This window comes from Pezoporus flaviventris, unplaced genomic scaffold, assembly GCF_033815535.1.
Source record: "Pezoporus flaviventris isolate CSIRO_AGI_PZ_B2104156 unplaced genomic scaffold, CSIRO_AGI_Pfla_v1 ptg000015l, whole genome shotgun sequence".
Taxonomy (NCBI): domain Eukaryota; kingdom Metazoa; phylum Chordata; class Aves; order Psittaciformes; family Psittacidae; genus Pezoporus; species Pezoporus flaviventris.
The window spans coordinates 29222068-29238357 of NW_026892563.1; the positions used below are offsets into that span (position 1 = coordinate 29222068).

At 46.4% G+C, this 16290-nt stretch overlaps 1 protein-coding gene across 1 annotated transcript in view; it reads left to right on the plus strand.

Moving 5' to 3' along the window:
- IGSF3 (immunoglobulin superfamily member 3) overlaps positions 1-16290 on the plus strand; it is a 154746-nt gene that overhangs the window by 23192 nt on the left and 115264 nt on the right. The gene's annotated exons all lie outside the window — the stretch shown is intronic.

The following is a 16290-nucleotide window of genomic DNA, read 5'->3' on the forward strand; positions in this document are numbered from 1 at the left end:
CCCCAAGGAGAGGGACAGAGTCTGCCAGCAACCCAAAGCACTTTTATCTTTAATTTAGGATGTTTATCTCAAGAGATTCTTCAAGCTTTAAAACAAACGTAAGGAGATCTTTGCTTGCCTGGCAGCATCTGGCCTCTGAAAGCAGGCACAGACAGTCCTGGCACCAGGGTTGGTAGCAAGTGTTCATACTCTGCCTCTTCCCTCCCAGCTTTAATCACTGTCAGATGAACCTTGCTGTCCCTCTGCCTGCTCCAAAAAAACACTAGAGAAAATGGGTCTTCCCATAGTTTGGATCAATAATGGGCACTTGGCAAGTCATCACATAAGTGCCTAGGATGATGCTTTCACTCTTAGCACTATTTGGTTCTAGCTTTCACAGCTTCGATATTCAGTCCTGATGGGGAAAGAACAACTGTTCATTGTCTTCTTGCACTGGCCTGGCCTGGGAAACCAGAGATTTAGGAGCCTGCATGTGAGAAGATGAGTCCTGCTGCTGCCATTGATGCACAAGCCTTCCCAGGGAGCCATAAGCAGAGTCTGAGAGCATGCAAATTCAAAGGCTTTACAGAAATTTAAGGTCTTGATGGATGCTCTTCCAAGCGTTGAACTGAAAAGTCTCTGTAGGAACAAGGCTTACTCCTGTGGGCTGCCAGGCACAGATGCAGAGTTCAAGGAGTCCGAGGTGGTCACACTGGTGAGGAGAGATTAGAAAATAAGCTCTTCTTCCCAGACCAGTGCTTATGTTTGAACCTTTTTAGGAATATTCTGGTGTTTCTTTCCAAGTCACTCTTTTTTGTGGATTTTTTTTATATTTCCTCTCTTTCTGGTGGTGAAAGGCTAGTGCTGTTGTGCTACTACCTAGCCAAAGTGAGAAGTCACAGTAATTTCTCACAGCCTGTCATGTAAAGTGTCTGGTGTACTGGACTGGAGAGCTCGTGAGTGTTCTGTGGGTGTGATGAGGGAATGGAAATTATGTGAGTTCTTGGGTGCTTTCCCAAACCCCAGCTAGCCAGTTTTCTATGTTTAGATATGGTTTACTTAGCAGTGCTGGTAGAGCACAGAGAAGACAGAGGATTTTCAGGCACTGGCAGAGCATAACCAGAATACTGCTGGCTGGGACAGATCAGCAAGGAGATTCATCTGGGTATCCTCCAGGCCTTTCATTAAAAGCTCTTGAAACCTTTCTTCCATGCCATGAAGGAGGGCCACCTCCCAGAGGTGACATGGGCACAGCAGAAGAAGCCACAGAAGCGCTGAGACAGCAGGATGGGTGTATGGACACCTGAGAGAGGAGTCATGCAGATCTGGATGATGGAGCAGAGATGCACCCTCGTTCACCTGACCTGCCCAGGAGACGGGCTGTAGCACTGGGGTGGCTGGAGCGGAGTACAGACCAAGGCAGATGTGAAGGGCTACAGCACGCACTCTCTGGAAAGCACTGTCTCTCAGCAGGAGTTGTCTCCAGCCACACACCTGAATATGCCTTAGCATAGACCCATCTCATATAGGGAAACGTGGATCTAGGGTCAGCTTCCTCCAAGACACTGAGACTTTGGGGGTCTTAAGATAGCAATGCATGCTAGTGCTGCCCAAGACTGCTCCTGCCCCAGTAGTGCTGGGACCCTGGGCTAGGAGAGGGTGAACTTCCCAGATAAACTGTGTTTATGGCTCCCATCTACACTGCCTTTGGCTCATGACAGAAATACATGATCAGCTGAGGAATCTCCTGCCAGGCAGCTGGGCTGGCTTGGCCACACAATTGTTGTGACATCCTCCCTGTGTCCACTGAGATGTTCATGTGCACAATGGCCGCTGCCCCTCTCAGCCACATTAACCAGACTCAGAGGTAAGGACTTGTTTTATTATTGTTTCGCTAAAGTTATCACAACAGTTTGAATTTTTGCAGAGCTTTACAATCACATTGTTAGTTTCCCCAGAGCTTCCAGAGAGTGCTGTGAGAAATGCTTTCACCCTTCTTCAGCTGGTCTAACTGCAAAAGGGAGAGAGATGCTCATGTGAGCAAGGCCAGGATGGTGTTGCCTTCATTCCCAAGGCAGGGGATCACTTGCTGCTGGGCTGCCTAACCGTGCACGCTCAATGTCTGAAAGGAAGTTCTCACCTGTCTATGGATAAACCACCAAAATGTGCTTTAAAATGAGGGTGGTCCCAGCACCTTGTTCTGCATGAAGAGGCCAGGTGGACCCTGAAACTGGATATGTTTCTTGGCTTTGGCCTATGATGTTCTCTTTTTCACAATGGTCCCATCAGCAGAGATGTGTCTGCGGCAGGGCAGGAGGTGTGACAAAGTGCCAGATGGGAGACTCATCCATGCAACCATCTACCGCCATTGCTCTGCGTGAAAGCTCAGGGCAGAGGGATGCGATCCCTGTGCTGGTACCAGGGAAGGCACTGGGTATCAGTACCTAGACCCACCCCAGCATGTGATGTCCCTGCAGCCATGCCAGGAAGTGTTAACTGTTTCCACCTTCCAGGCCAGAATGAGAACGAATACTCACTCCTCTCAGGGGATGTTGGCATCTTACCTCGATCAAAATATTTGCTTTTAATAGGCATGCTGCCCTGGCTGGAGGCTCACACTTCCTGGGGAACTCCACTCTACAGGCCCTGGCAATTGTTTCTTTATAAGACTGCTTCTTCTATGCATGGCCAAAGATGCTGGAGAACAGCCTACAGTGGCCAAAGGGCAGGTTTAGAGTTGGTCTGGGCTTTTTATAGGCTGTTTTGCTAGGTTGCTCACTTTAAAGTCTCTTCTTGTTATTTTTCCTCCTGGGTAAATTTTAAAGGACACCTTTTTCCATGATAAAGCTGCCCAGCCCCACCAGCAGCAGAATTTATAGGCTGGCAGTGTACAGGCTAGCCTTAGAAAGGGCATGGTACAGCATCCCTATCGTACAGCGTGAAATTATCCCTTATCCCACATGCTGCCATACACAAGTTGGTAACAACAAAATAAGGCTTCCAAGTGAATCTAATAGGGAGCTACAACATCTGCTCCATCCTTTGTGCAGGCTGCAGTACTGGAAGGACTAAGCAATTTTATGTGAGAATCTGGCCCCAGCTGCAGAGACATAAAGGCCACAACAAAGGCTCCAGGGAGATCCTCCTAAAAGAGGAGGAGGTTGGAGATAGCAGGGCCACTGTGTGCTCATCCCCTGTCCCTATAGTGGAGTGACTGGAGCAGAGGGTAATGCCAGTACAGCCTGAACTCCTGCTCTTGTGTTTCCCAAAGATGACTTCAGGAGCAGAGCTCTCTTAGCAGCAGTCATACTTTTCCCTGCTGATGCTGAGATATGAGTAGGTTCAAGACTGGCCAGGCTCTCTATTCTGGATGTACCACTCAGCTCAGTCACAGCTGCCGTTTGAGAATAACAAATAACTAAAATGCTTTGTCAGCGTGGAAGCCCATAGTGCCAGCAGAGGCTGTGTTTGAAATACAGAAGCAGCGCAGTTTTTGCTGAGGAACTCCCCCAGAGACAGGCAGCTCCTGCATTATTAACAATGGTGCTGATGAATCCCTGTTAATGAGACGCGCTTGCTCAGCCAACTAGCAAAGTGGCTGTGACCATGATTCTCCGCCTCACACTGCAGCATGTGATTGACAGCAAGAGATGACTGCTCTGGGGAGCAATTGGCAACGCTGTGCTATAAGATTCGGCTACTCTCCCTAAATTTGCTCATGTCCTGCCAGACTTGAGCTAGGTAGACATGGAAATCCAGCACTGGCTCTCTGGTGGCTGTAAAAAGTGAAATAAAAGGCTGCCTTCCCAATGGTACAGGCTTGTGACTAAGGAATAAGATCTGTTTCTTGGCATATACTCTCTGCTCTGCTCCAGAGAGCAATGTGGGCCATGTCCTCTACTCTAACTCTTAAATGGCTTAACCAGGGGAGCTCTTTCTTCCACAGCTCAACAGATTTTGCTGTTAGGAAAATCTGTATCCTTTCCTTAACTCAGCTTCATCTTGCTCCATCTATCAATTCTCCCTTTGGTTTCTGGATGCAATTACTTCCCCACTGTGGTCATTATACTTCCTAGGATACTTGTAGAATAAGATCTTATACACCCTTAGCAGACATTTGGCCAAGAAAGACATCTTAAACTCTTTAATTTTTTTTTTTTTTTTTGGTAAGCCAAAGCACTGAGCTTTCCTAACAGTATAATACTTTTCTGACAGTATAGCACTTTTTGGATGGTATCTAGCAGCCTATGTGGATACAGTCATCCTCCAGTGCATTGCATAATGCCTCCATAGTCTGGCACATCATCCCTCATTGTGCTAATGCATTGCAAGCATGTCATTCCCCCATAAGTGCTGCAAAGCTACTTTGCTCTGCTCTACAGACACTGATGCTTTCCAGATGTCACAGATGATGTCAAACTCCTGATGACACTGCCTTACGCAGCATGAATCTGATAACATAAGGTGGTGTGCTACACCTTTCTGTCTGTTGATGGGTTTCTCTAATGCGAAGAATGTCTACCTGCAGTATTTATCTGTGGAAGCAGAGGGCAAAGCAAACGCTGCAGGTACTAAGAGGGATGGTGAAGATTGCATAGGAATAATTGTAGTAGCTTTTTTTTTTTTTTTTACCTTTTTCTTTTAAATCACAACTTCATGAAAATCTTGTGAGCATTCTGTGGAGTTAAGGGCAATGTGGAGCCTCTTAGAGTTACGGCAATGAAATGAGAGCTCAGCTCCAGAAGGACACCAAGGCTCCAGGTGAGGATCTTGCTCTCCCAGAATGATTCTTAAAGTGAAAAGGTTGAGGGTACCTCTCTTATGCTTTCAGTTTTTAGGGATGTGACAAGAAGGGATGATAAGGTAGCCTTTAGGTCCTGATTTTCGTAGCAGAGTTTTGCAAATGTCCCTCTGAGCTCACAAAAAGGACTAAGAAACCCTGACAAGACACTTAGAAATGCCTGCAGTGCTGGGGTTCTACCCCAGAGGTGCTTAGGACTGAAAGAGTGGGACGTGAGAGGATTTGGCATCAAGGATGATATAGCTGAACCTTCGGATAGGATAACACAAGAAGAGATACACTCAATGGGCTCTCTGCCACCTTAGAAGCAAAGTCTTACTTGCATGCGAAGTGGTGCAGCCTCAGGTAAAACGTTACTAGTGTAGGAGCTGAATAGATCACAAGTGTAGAAACTTAATGCAGAAACAGCATTGCTCATGCTCAGACTGCAAGAACAGTGCTGCACCGACCCTCCTGTGCTTGCATCCACTGCACTGTCTCCCAAGCAGTGGTGAGGGATCCCCAGAGGAAACCTGGGCCAGGCAGGGACAATCTCCTCACAGCACAGAGAGAATGGAGCCTGAAAAGGAGCCAGGAAGTTCCTGAATGTAGGATGGGGAGACGCAAGGAAGCGTTCTTCCCTGAGCAGGAGCCCAACTTTCCTCCTTGCTTGCAGACATTGTACCTATAATGATACTTCATGCTACAGATTGAGACCCCTCTGCAGAATGGAAATATCTCTCTAATTGATGGCAGCAGGTTACACTATCTAAATGTTGCAAGCCTACTGATTGCGCATTGATCATCCTAAAAAAAGGAATAGGTTCAAGTAAGATGAAACTCACCACTCATTCCTGTAGAGCCCCACCAGTATCCTGGCTCCCTAATATCCATTGTGCTCTGGTCATCCTGCCAGCTTTTTGCCAGTGCAGCAGTGTCTGGAAAAGCCCTGCTAAATTCCCCTTTAAAGCACTGTTTCACTAGAGGGAGCGTGACCACAAGGCCGTGGTCAGAACTGGGATCTACTCCCAGCTCAGCTGCTGGCCACCTGGGTAACTCGGTATATGGCCTTCACCTCTGTAATTTCAATATTGCCTTATGCATCTTATGCAGTGGGGCTGCTGCCTGCCAAGGGTCACTTTCCCTCCGTCATCCTCCCCTTCTTTCGGCCCCATTTCCCAGGCTTTGCTCCATGATGGTCCTCCATTGGGCCAGGTCATGCTGTGGGCAAGCAACCCTGGTCCTCAGCACGTCATCTGCAGTGACTGCTCTGAGGATGTTTTGGTGCCAGTGCTGTCAAGTGAGCTTCAGTTGTGCCTTGCTGGCAAGAACCACAAGCCAGCTGAAGCAAACCTTGAAGTGACAGTGCAGAGCCCCTCTTTGCAATTATCATTGCTGTTTCAGAAAGGAGGATCTGTGGTGCAGGGGTAACCCATGGCAACCATCTGCTGAATCACATTCCCACTGCGGGGGCTGGTTGCCCAGGGGGAGTGTGGATGAGGTGCAGGCAATGCAGGCGGAACCTCACATGTGTTGGGAAGGCATCATCTCCTCCACCGGGATCCCCCTTCTGACCCCATCAGCAGGCAGTGTCAATGGGCCTCCTGCATCCCACGCAGCTGGATAATTTATGGGCAGCAATGCAGCTCACCATCGCTTTGTTTGCAATTTGCCTCTAAATATAGCTGTGTTTTAAAGGAGGGAGGTGAGCTGCTGCCCGCACATCTGCCTGTGGCTTTACTCGCCAATAGGGGTCTCTCCTCTCTGAGAACAGACTGTCAGCGTGGTAGTGCCCACACGGCACCTTCTTCATCCCATGTCTCCCATGTGCCCTGAGTAGCAGCAATGAGACCCAAGCCTCTTTGAATGGTGGTTAAACACCAGCCCAGCCTCGCGACAGTGCCCTGCCCAGCAGAGGCTGGCAGTATGCTGAGCCCAATGCTTTCCCAGGAAATCATCTTTCCTGGGAGGATCTCCCCCCCTTTTTTTTTCTTTTTTGCAAAAAAAGCACTAATTGCATTAGTCCTTACAGAGGTATAGCACTGAGACTGGTGTAGAAGGTTGCCTGTGGACATCACTTCAGCTAGTCAACATGCTAAAAACCCAAGTGCTCTCATTAACACCTCTGTGCAGATGCTCTGGGACAGGGCACCCTGCAGCAGCCAAAGCCCAGCCTGGCACTCTTCGTTTGCACTTGTGCAGGTGAATGCGGGGCTCACCTTTATGGGTTACAAGTTACCCTGACCCTTGTGTTACAGTTGTTGGTGTTGCAAGCTGCAATTCAGACCAGGACTAACACATCAAAGGTTGAACTCAACTCTGAGGCTGATGGAAAAGGAAAGGTACTGAAGTGCTGACAGGGCATTAGAATAAGTAGTGAGCAGAAATAAGAACCTACTTATGTCTTAAACATAACATTAATTAATAAAGAAAAAGGTACACTGTAGATACTAAAAGCCCCCAGATACTGAGAAGAAAAAAAGTATCTTTCTCTCATAATTTTGAAACTGCTGGAATGTGGTCACCTAGACCTGGATAACAGCAGCTGCATGTCACATCAGGAGAGAAGACCCCTCCTCCGGTGTCACGCAGATCAGCTCTGCCCCACAGAAGAGCTTTCAGAAAACAGTGTGAGGATAAAAGGAAAAGGTAATTTTTCAGACCATACTACTCCATCACATCAACATTAATTCATGTTGGTCCATTACTTTGGATGTAACCAAATGAAGTGAAAAATGACTCCAGCCCAATATGGCAGTACACTTCAGAAAACCTATCTAATAGGTTTATTATAGTTTATTGAACAAGTGTTAGCCCAGAGTAGATCAGAACAAGCACCAAAATGCTAAATGGCCTCAGGAATGATGGTGTTTGGGGAAGAATTATCGTGCCAGGATGGGCAACTTGGTGTCTAGGGCCACGTGCTACTACCTCCATGCCTGTCAGAAGAAATAATGGCCAAATCGCCTTCTGAGCCTCACTGCCCATTGGACTAATATTTAGGGACCAGCTTGTCCAGTACATACAGTACCTTCAGCTCCCCCAGCCTGGAGCATACTTTACAGTTGTTTTCTATGAGCAAGTTATTCTCATCATCAGGAGGTGTGCTCCTGCCTCTTCTGCTACATGTTGAAGGAAATTCCATTCTCCAGGTGTAGCAATAAATGTCATCAGGTCCCAGCCCTTATGGGAAGATGTAAAACTTGTGTCCCAGCTCTTGGGAACGCCAGTTAGTTCTTGCTGGGAAAGACTTGGAAAACACTTTACTCTTCTTGAATAAAAGATCTGCTTTATAGAGAGACCACATTTTATTACCAGACAGTTAATTGCAAGGTTAGCTTACCAAAATAAAAGTTAAACATCTGATTACTATCTCTGGAAACAAGGTGTCCTGGGTTCAGCAGTAGCAGTCATGTTTCTCCTCCTTGGTAGCTGGTGCAGTGCAGTGTTTTGACTTTCGGCCTGGGAACAGAACTGATAGCGATGTTTTGGTTTGGCCAAAGACTTTGTGAGCCTCATGCTCTGTCAGGGAGGAGGGGAAGCCAGGAGGAAGCAGAGACAGGACACCTGACCCAAACTGACCAAAGAGGTATTCCATACCACAGCATGTCATGCCCAGGATGTAACTGGGAGTTAGCCGGAAGGGCTGGGAGACTGCAGGGTTGGAGGAGGTATCGGTCGGAGCTTGGTCGGGCTTGGGGGGCGAGTTATCGGTCAGCTGGTGCTGAGGTGTTGTATTCTCTTCCCTTGTTATTTCCTTTATCATTATCATCATTGGTGGTAGCAGTAGTGATCTGTGTTATACCTTAGTTACTAAACTGTTCTTATCTCAACCCGTGGGAGTTGCATTCTTTTCGATTCTCCTCTCCGTCCCTTCGGGAGTAGGGGGAGGGAAAGAAGGGGGGAAGTGAGTGAATGAGCCCTCTGACTGGTTTTAAACCACGACACAAGGTTAGGGAAAGAGAAAACAGCAGAAGGCTCCACCAACATGTGCCTGCAACCTTAACTCTATCCTGCCCAGCAGATTCAAATTTCTTTCATTCATTGCCCAAACTGAGTGTTTTTTCTAACAACCTTCCTCTCGCTGGCAGAGCAAAGGTTCAAGAAGTCACCCCTCCTTTTCTTACGTCCATTATTTATGTTTCTGTCTTTTCAGGAGAGTCATAGAGTGAAAATAGAGTACTGAAGGGCATCCTGGAGATTTTATAGGGACTCACCATGTTTCAGAGCAGGTTTCTGGGATCTCCTTATTTTATGCTAATTTAGGATCTCTTTATGGAGTGGCATTGTTTCAGTCATCCGGCATTTGTGAGACTGCTAATGGAGTACTTGCAAGCTTATTTGAAAAGAGCTCTGCTGAGAAAAGGGACTCTGCACTCTTGATTCTTCAGCTTCTGCTTCCATCTCTTCCCAAAGTCAGTCAGTTGAATGGTACTCACAAACTTCCATTGTACCTTTCTTCCAATTACTCAGTATATGAGTTCTATACACATCCTACAGCAGTTTCTCTTTTGGATCCTCTGCTCCTCAGCAGAATGACTTGCAACATGCTCTCTTAAGTGATTTCATAACAACCTGCAGAAAAATCCCCTACTTTTTTTCCTGACTACAACCAACTAGCCTCCATAATAAATGCACTATTTCTGGCACCCACAGCCTGGCTTACCCTATGGCACTCCCACATATTACTGATGACTCTCACTGATTCAGCCCGTGGCATAGGATCATCTTCCCCTGTTGTCTGGTTTCTTATGAAACAGAGGTTTCCCTCACATTGCGTTGATGGGCCAGCTGTCAGCATCAGCCTGTAGTGAGCTTTCAACCGACAGTTCCCTTCTGTGGCTGTCCCTTGTTCATGAGAGCTCTCTCTAGTGTCATCCCACCTTTCCCTCTCCTCTCAGGTCCCATCTTTCTCCCAGCCTTTTCAGAAGTCCCAGCCATGCCCCAAGTCCTCTCTAACAGAGCATCCCAGCTTTCAGCTTATGAAACCTAGCTGTTGTACCCTTCTCCATGCCCTCACATCCTCCAAGCAGGAACACAGCCCCTTTCTATAGCACGTATTGCAAACACCACTGCCCTGCACCACAGCTCACATACACGCCACGCTGCATCCATTGCAGATACAAGGGTGGCCCTCAGCAAGGTGCAGCGCCACCATGATGTCAAATAGGGCCATGTATAATGTTAACTTTCAATGGGAGACCAACGTCTCTTGGTCCAGAGGATGGAGACAATGTTGGCAAAACAATGTTGGACCTTTCACCAACCAATTTGGGAAATTCCTCCCTGAGTCCCCCAGCAGCAGGGACTCAGTGTGCATATGCTACCCAGGAGGATATCTCTCTGCCTTGACAACTTTCCACTTAAAATACACCAAGATCAGACACAGATGTGCACTAGAAGAAATGCAGAGGATGGTAGCAGCATATATATAGCCCTATAATAATCCCAGATAACAAATTGGCAGGACAAACTCAGATGAGGTGTCCTCAGTGATGTTTCTAAGAAGTGCTGCTTCTGCTGTTTGCAGAACTGGGGATGACAGCAAGGGGTGTAACTGAAATAGACATTTCTGCTTGGTGTGCCAGGCCTTGCTGAGTTATTCCAGGGAAGTTAGAGGGAATAAGGCCAGAAGATATCAAATGTGACGATATTTTTTCCATATATGAGCATAATTGTTCATGTTACTCGAGTGATCTGTTGATAGCACAAGGCCTGATGAATTCTGGTGCAACTCCATGTCAACAACTAAACTAAAGGTCTTCCAGCTTTGTCTCATTTCCCCTCATATTAGCAGCAAAGGATGTCCTTCCCCTCATCCCCATTTTCTTTTTCCCTCTGGGTAAGCAGAGGAATTGCCTTTTTACCCTGTTTTAATTACAGGAGCTGCATGACCCCTCCTGAAGCTCCTGTCAGAGACCTTACAACAGGAACATCATCAGGCCAGCAGGCTCACAGAAAATATGTAAGTATGTTACATGGGGGTGGGGAAGACCATTAAACACAACAGGATCCAGTTAACAGAGCACCTGTTAGAGGCACAGACAGCAGTAAGAAGATGAATCAGGCAGACAGAGCAATAACTGTGTGGCTTTATTCCCTCTAACAAACCCTGGTGAGGCTCAAAGAGAAGCACGCAAAACGGGGCAGTGAGAGAAGCTAAGAGAGGAGCAGAGGGTGTTTTGATGCTCACTGAGGCTACTGCTGCTGATGACTGCTTACAAAAAAGTAAATCAGAGGTCAAACATGCTCCTGCAGTCATTGCTCTGGGCTGGCTGGAGGGCTCACACAGCTGATCTCTCTTCAGCTGCTAGTGGAAAGCCTGTGCTCTAATTGCCCCTGACCCCATTGCTTCTGTGTGCAGAGGCATGCACAGGGCCCAGCTGCCTCCCACAGCCCACACAATGTTGGGGTGGAGGAACTCTGCCTGCACATCTTGCTTCTGCAGATACAGGGTGACAGTGGGTGCTGGTCCACAGGCCCAGCCATCATCCTTCTTTCCCCTCCTGCCTGGACCTGGTCCTCACAGCTCCAAACACACAATGGCCTCCCTGCTGTTTCAGCATTTCCACTGCTGTGGCCAAACCAACCCACTTCAGGTCTGCCTGTGCGCCATGCCCAGGCTCACCACCTGCCCTGTACCTTGCTGCAGCCACAGCCCTCCTGCCCCAAAGCCCACCAACAATATCCCCCCAGGCAGAACCTCACCTGGCAGCTAAGCCAGCCTACAGCTGCTGCTGCAACCCATGCAGCTTTCCTCTGGCCTGCTCGGGGCTTTAACCTAGCAGGTAAGGACCCCCCAGTAAGCAAGTGAACATTTTCCTGGGGGTTTCTCATAGTGAAACAGGTCAGGGAAGAAGTCAAAGGGGTGCCTCTGCCAGGCAGGTTTGGGGGACCTAAACAGGCAACACATAGTGGGGCTTGGGCTGTTTCATGTGCCTATACTAGAAACTGCAGCTGCTGGTGGTGGCACAGGAGTGAGGACAAAGTTGTTTTTTATCCATGTTGTTGTACTCACTTGGAAGAGAGTGTCCCCAGGACAGTGGACAGTGGCAGTGAGGGAGGAACAACACACTGGTTTTACATGTAGTCTCCTTTGTGAAGGCTTTTGGGGAGTTCAGGCAGATGTAATCTTTCCTCACAAAATATATTTAAATTCTAAGTCTAAGGATGGTGTTTTGACATTGCCCTAAATAGATTAAGGACTGCCATCTGTTTTGGAGCAAGGTCCCTCTGGCCACCTGGAGAGCATCTCCAGCATTTGACTTGCTGGGTAATGTTTTCCTTTTCTTGAGCAGGGGTAAAACTGCACTTGGTTTTATTTCAGTATAAGGATTTTTTCATCAATTGTATTTATACAATCTGTCTGCTGACAGATAGACCCAAATCAAACATCTAAATAGGATTAATGCAGGCAGATTATTACTGGTTCTTGAGGAAGACCAGGAATTATGATTATCAACCATAACAGTGAAGCTGGGGTGTCTGACCCCTACAACTTATCCTCGAAAAATACTATACAAGTAGCTTCTGAACCAGTGAAAAGCTATTTCTTGTTCACCGAATAATGGAGAAAAGCACAAGCTAAAATAGCAGATCTGAATATCAGAACGTATTTTGGGTTCTTTCTTGGTGACAGAAGGATGAATATAGTCATAAGCAAAATAAGTGATGGCCATGTTTAACCCTCTCAGCACCCCACACATATGTAACCCCACCAGCACCTGAGCAAGACCAAACATAACTGTTTGAAGCTTTCCAAACATAAACAATTGTCTTACCACAGAAAATTATACACTTTGTCCAGTTTTGTGTCCACCTCCCCTATTGCCAGAGAAATATTCAGTAACATCTCCTGCCCCTGGGTGGGATTTAGCTGCAAAGCCCAGTGAAACCTGTGCAAAAGCTGGGGGTCCTGGACCGTGCAAAACCATGGGTCCTGGTTTCCAAAGAGGCAGGTGGGGTGATGTGTCCAGGACTCTTCAGCTTATGGTTGGATGTGATGGTCCCGGGGAATGTAGTGAACAAGGGCATGGTATTGGATATACATTTTTCCACTCCAGATGGTTAATTCACACTAACCCTATGGAGACAGTGACTGAAAGTACAGTTCTTACCTCCTGGTGGTTACCAGCAGTGCTGATAAGTCCCAGTGGGGTTCTTGATGGGCAATGTCTCCATCTTTTAAAATCATCCTTACAGGCGGGTGATTAGTTCCCTTACTGGCACTTTCACCTACGGAAATGAGAACAGAATGGGCTGGATTTGTAATTTGTACATGTACTCCAATATAGCTCACACTGAGCTACATTCCTCTCTTTTAACTGGGGCAAATTCTATCTCTAGAAGCTCTTCTTCCAAGAGAGAATGACTTATCTAAGCCATCACCTATCTAAACACCATTCAGCTGCTATTTATTTCTGACATGTTCCTGTCTGTAGAAGGCTTTCCAACTTTGCAGAGATATTTGGAGATTTCACTTGTAGAATACTGTGAGATTGTCTGATCAAAGGCATACAAGTGGAAATCATTACTGTTATTTTCAGGCATGTCTTTAATCATAGATTCTCCCTATTCATTGCAATCATTGCAATTGTAAATCAGAAGTGGTTTCCTTCACCACCTGGCCACTTAGTGCTCTTCTAATCTCTGCCTGTTGCCTGTACAGTGAGATTTACCTTGCACACCCTCCTCCACCTCTCTGTGAAGCAAAGATGTTCACTAATATTTGCTATGATAGCTTCACTTTATGAGGATTTGTTTCTGCAAGCAGAGATGGTATTGAACTTTTGAATCTCTCCCACTAGGAAATGAGGATAATACCTGAAGCTGCCAATGCAGGGACCATTCATGGTGCCTGACAACCTTGCTGAAATGACTGAATTATATTCCTATCAGCAGAAAGTATGATATGAGCTACAGTTACTTAAACAAGGGAATAGAGGAATTTGCACTTCTAACTACAGAAAGGAATAGCTTGTTGATGCCCTGTCTTCTTGACAACGTGTATCTTTTTTTCAGATTATGAACTGGGTCTCAGTGCTGCAGTAGCTTCAGGCCAGAAGAACTGAGGTGTCTGCTTTCTGTTGTTTCTGTGGGATTTGGACATGTGATACTGTGATGGAGCTAGTCTATATTCTCTCCTCAAATCAATGCACATGCACGTTTTGTCCTCCCATCTCTCATCTGTACAGTAGTTGGGAGGTGTGGCAGTTGAGGATTCAGAGAGGCCTGTGTGAAGGGGGCCCACTAGACTAATCTGAGATCCCTGCTGGGAATCCTAGTTCTACTAGGGCCAAGGAAGTCCATCTACTGCACTCCTGGATTATGTTTCAGAGGCTGGATCTTTTATTCCCGAAAGGTTACAAGCAAACAGGATGCAGTGGTTTTTCCCAGTAACTCAGGTCAGTCCAACTTGAAAATGGCAATAGCCGATTTGGTTTTGAGCGTAGTGATTGGGGTGCTGGAAACCATGAGAGTGCCAAGAAAATGATGTTGCCAAGTGCCTTAAGTGACAGCCAATCTCATATGCTCTGCCTTTGTTCCAGCAGCTACAGGTACTGACTCTGTTTCCATGTGTTTGTCTTAAGAAAGACCCCTGTGTGGTAGCTGTTGCTGCTTTTATACAGGCTAAGGTGTTTCCCACTTCCCATGCTAGGGGATCAGTGGCTTGGGAGGAGGGGAATGGGAGGTGGAGCCTTCCCATCTGAAATCACAAATTCTAGTCTTGGCCCAGGTCATCTGAAAGTTGTCATCACCTAGAATTTCAATCTATTTATATTTGCCCTGCATTATTAAATATTCATACCAGGATATTCTGCCATGCACGATGAGAATATTCAATGTAACCTCATTGGAAAGACTGTGTTGCAGATGTAGTCGATGTCCTGCTGTTTTCTGAAATGAATTCTGCATTTGGCAGTTGTCTAGCTTCCCTCTGATGGATGTCAGACTTGTCCCAGATGTCCACATGATTATCCCATTCCCAGAGATCAGGAGTTTTTTAAACACAGCCACAAGAAGAAGACTTCATCTTGCCTGATAAGGTAAAGGGTGTAACATGTTAAATAGCCTTCTTACTTCCAGAGGTGGGTGATCCGAGAACCAAGAGAGTGCTGGGGAGCAAACCCTTTGCTAAGGATCACAGCAGAGCAGCCTCTAGCTGCAACTTGCTGATGGTTAATTTACTTGGGGCTGGCAGCCTGGTGCTTTCAACAGCCTGAACTTCACTTAAAAAAATTATAGTGATTAAGTAAACACAGCTATAATGGAAATCTTTACTCTGCATATTACAAACCAAAATGGCCATGAAGGGAGCAATTACAAAATCTCAGGACTGTGGTGAGGGTAGGAATCATTTAAGCTGTGCTGTTGTTTGTTTTTATTCATCATTTATTTCCCCTGGGAGCTTGGCTCTGAAGCAGTCTCTGCTGCATTGAGGGATTCTTTACATTTTCGTTAACCCAGTTTTCCATCAAGTCTTGAGCAACATGGGAGGAAATATAAGGGATTTTACATAAAAGCACAAGACATAACAGACTACCTTGGGGAAGGATTCCTAGATCCAGTTTCCGATCCCCATCATAAGTCCACAGCACATATTGCACATCAATTGCTCTCTCCTTCTCTGTTAGTCTTCAGTGACATGACTGATTTTACAAAGACTTGAGAGAGTTGTGAAGCCAATGCAGGAGTGGCAATGTTAAAGCTGTACTAATGGGAACTGCAATGGTGGTTCAGAGACAGTGGTTGTCTTCCCTTTCTGGAGATATACTAATGGTCCTAGTGGCTCTTTTAGACTTGCTTGATTCAGAAAAATTATAGTATAAAGCAGCATCAGGCTTTCAGCTTCAGCTGATTTTTTGCTGATGTTTGTCCAAGACCAGAGGGAAATTAGCTGGCTGACTAGTCAGCTGTTAGTAGAAAATGGACTGAGAAATGGATAACACAGCAAAGAAATGTTTGGGGAATGGTGGGATGAGTGGTAATTCCTAGGTAGAAAAAAGAGAGATGCAATCCAGAACCTCAATATATTTCCCAAAAGTATATAATAATGCAAGTTCAAGAGCTGCTTCAAAGGCAGAAACCAAACTGGAGATCTTTTCTTTGACTGAACAGGCTTAACCAAAGAAAGACAGTGTAGCATTTCCTTTTGAGCCCTGCTAAAGCTGCAGCTCTGTCAGCACGGGCACTCAAAGCTGGAACCAAGTGATATGATAGCTAAGCAAAGCAAGTGGCTACTGAATGACGCTTGCTCAAGATCTTCATATGAGGACAAACATTTCTGTTAATGACTAGCATGTTTTAGGAATAGAGAGCAACCCATGTAGACTTGAAAGAAAGAAGCAGAATGGCAATTTCTATCACATGGTTGTATGCTGGCTAAGGAAGAAAACTGCCCTGGTAACCAACCAGACTTTCCCTTGGCTCCATGGTGAGCACACCCCAGAGAGCCACTGTGTGAAAGAAAGGGCAAACCTTCTCCTTCCCAGGAGAAACACACTCAATTCAGGCACAAGGCCTCAGAGCTG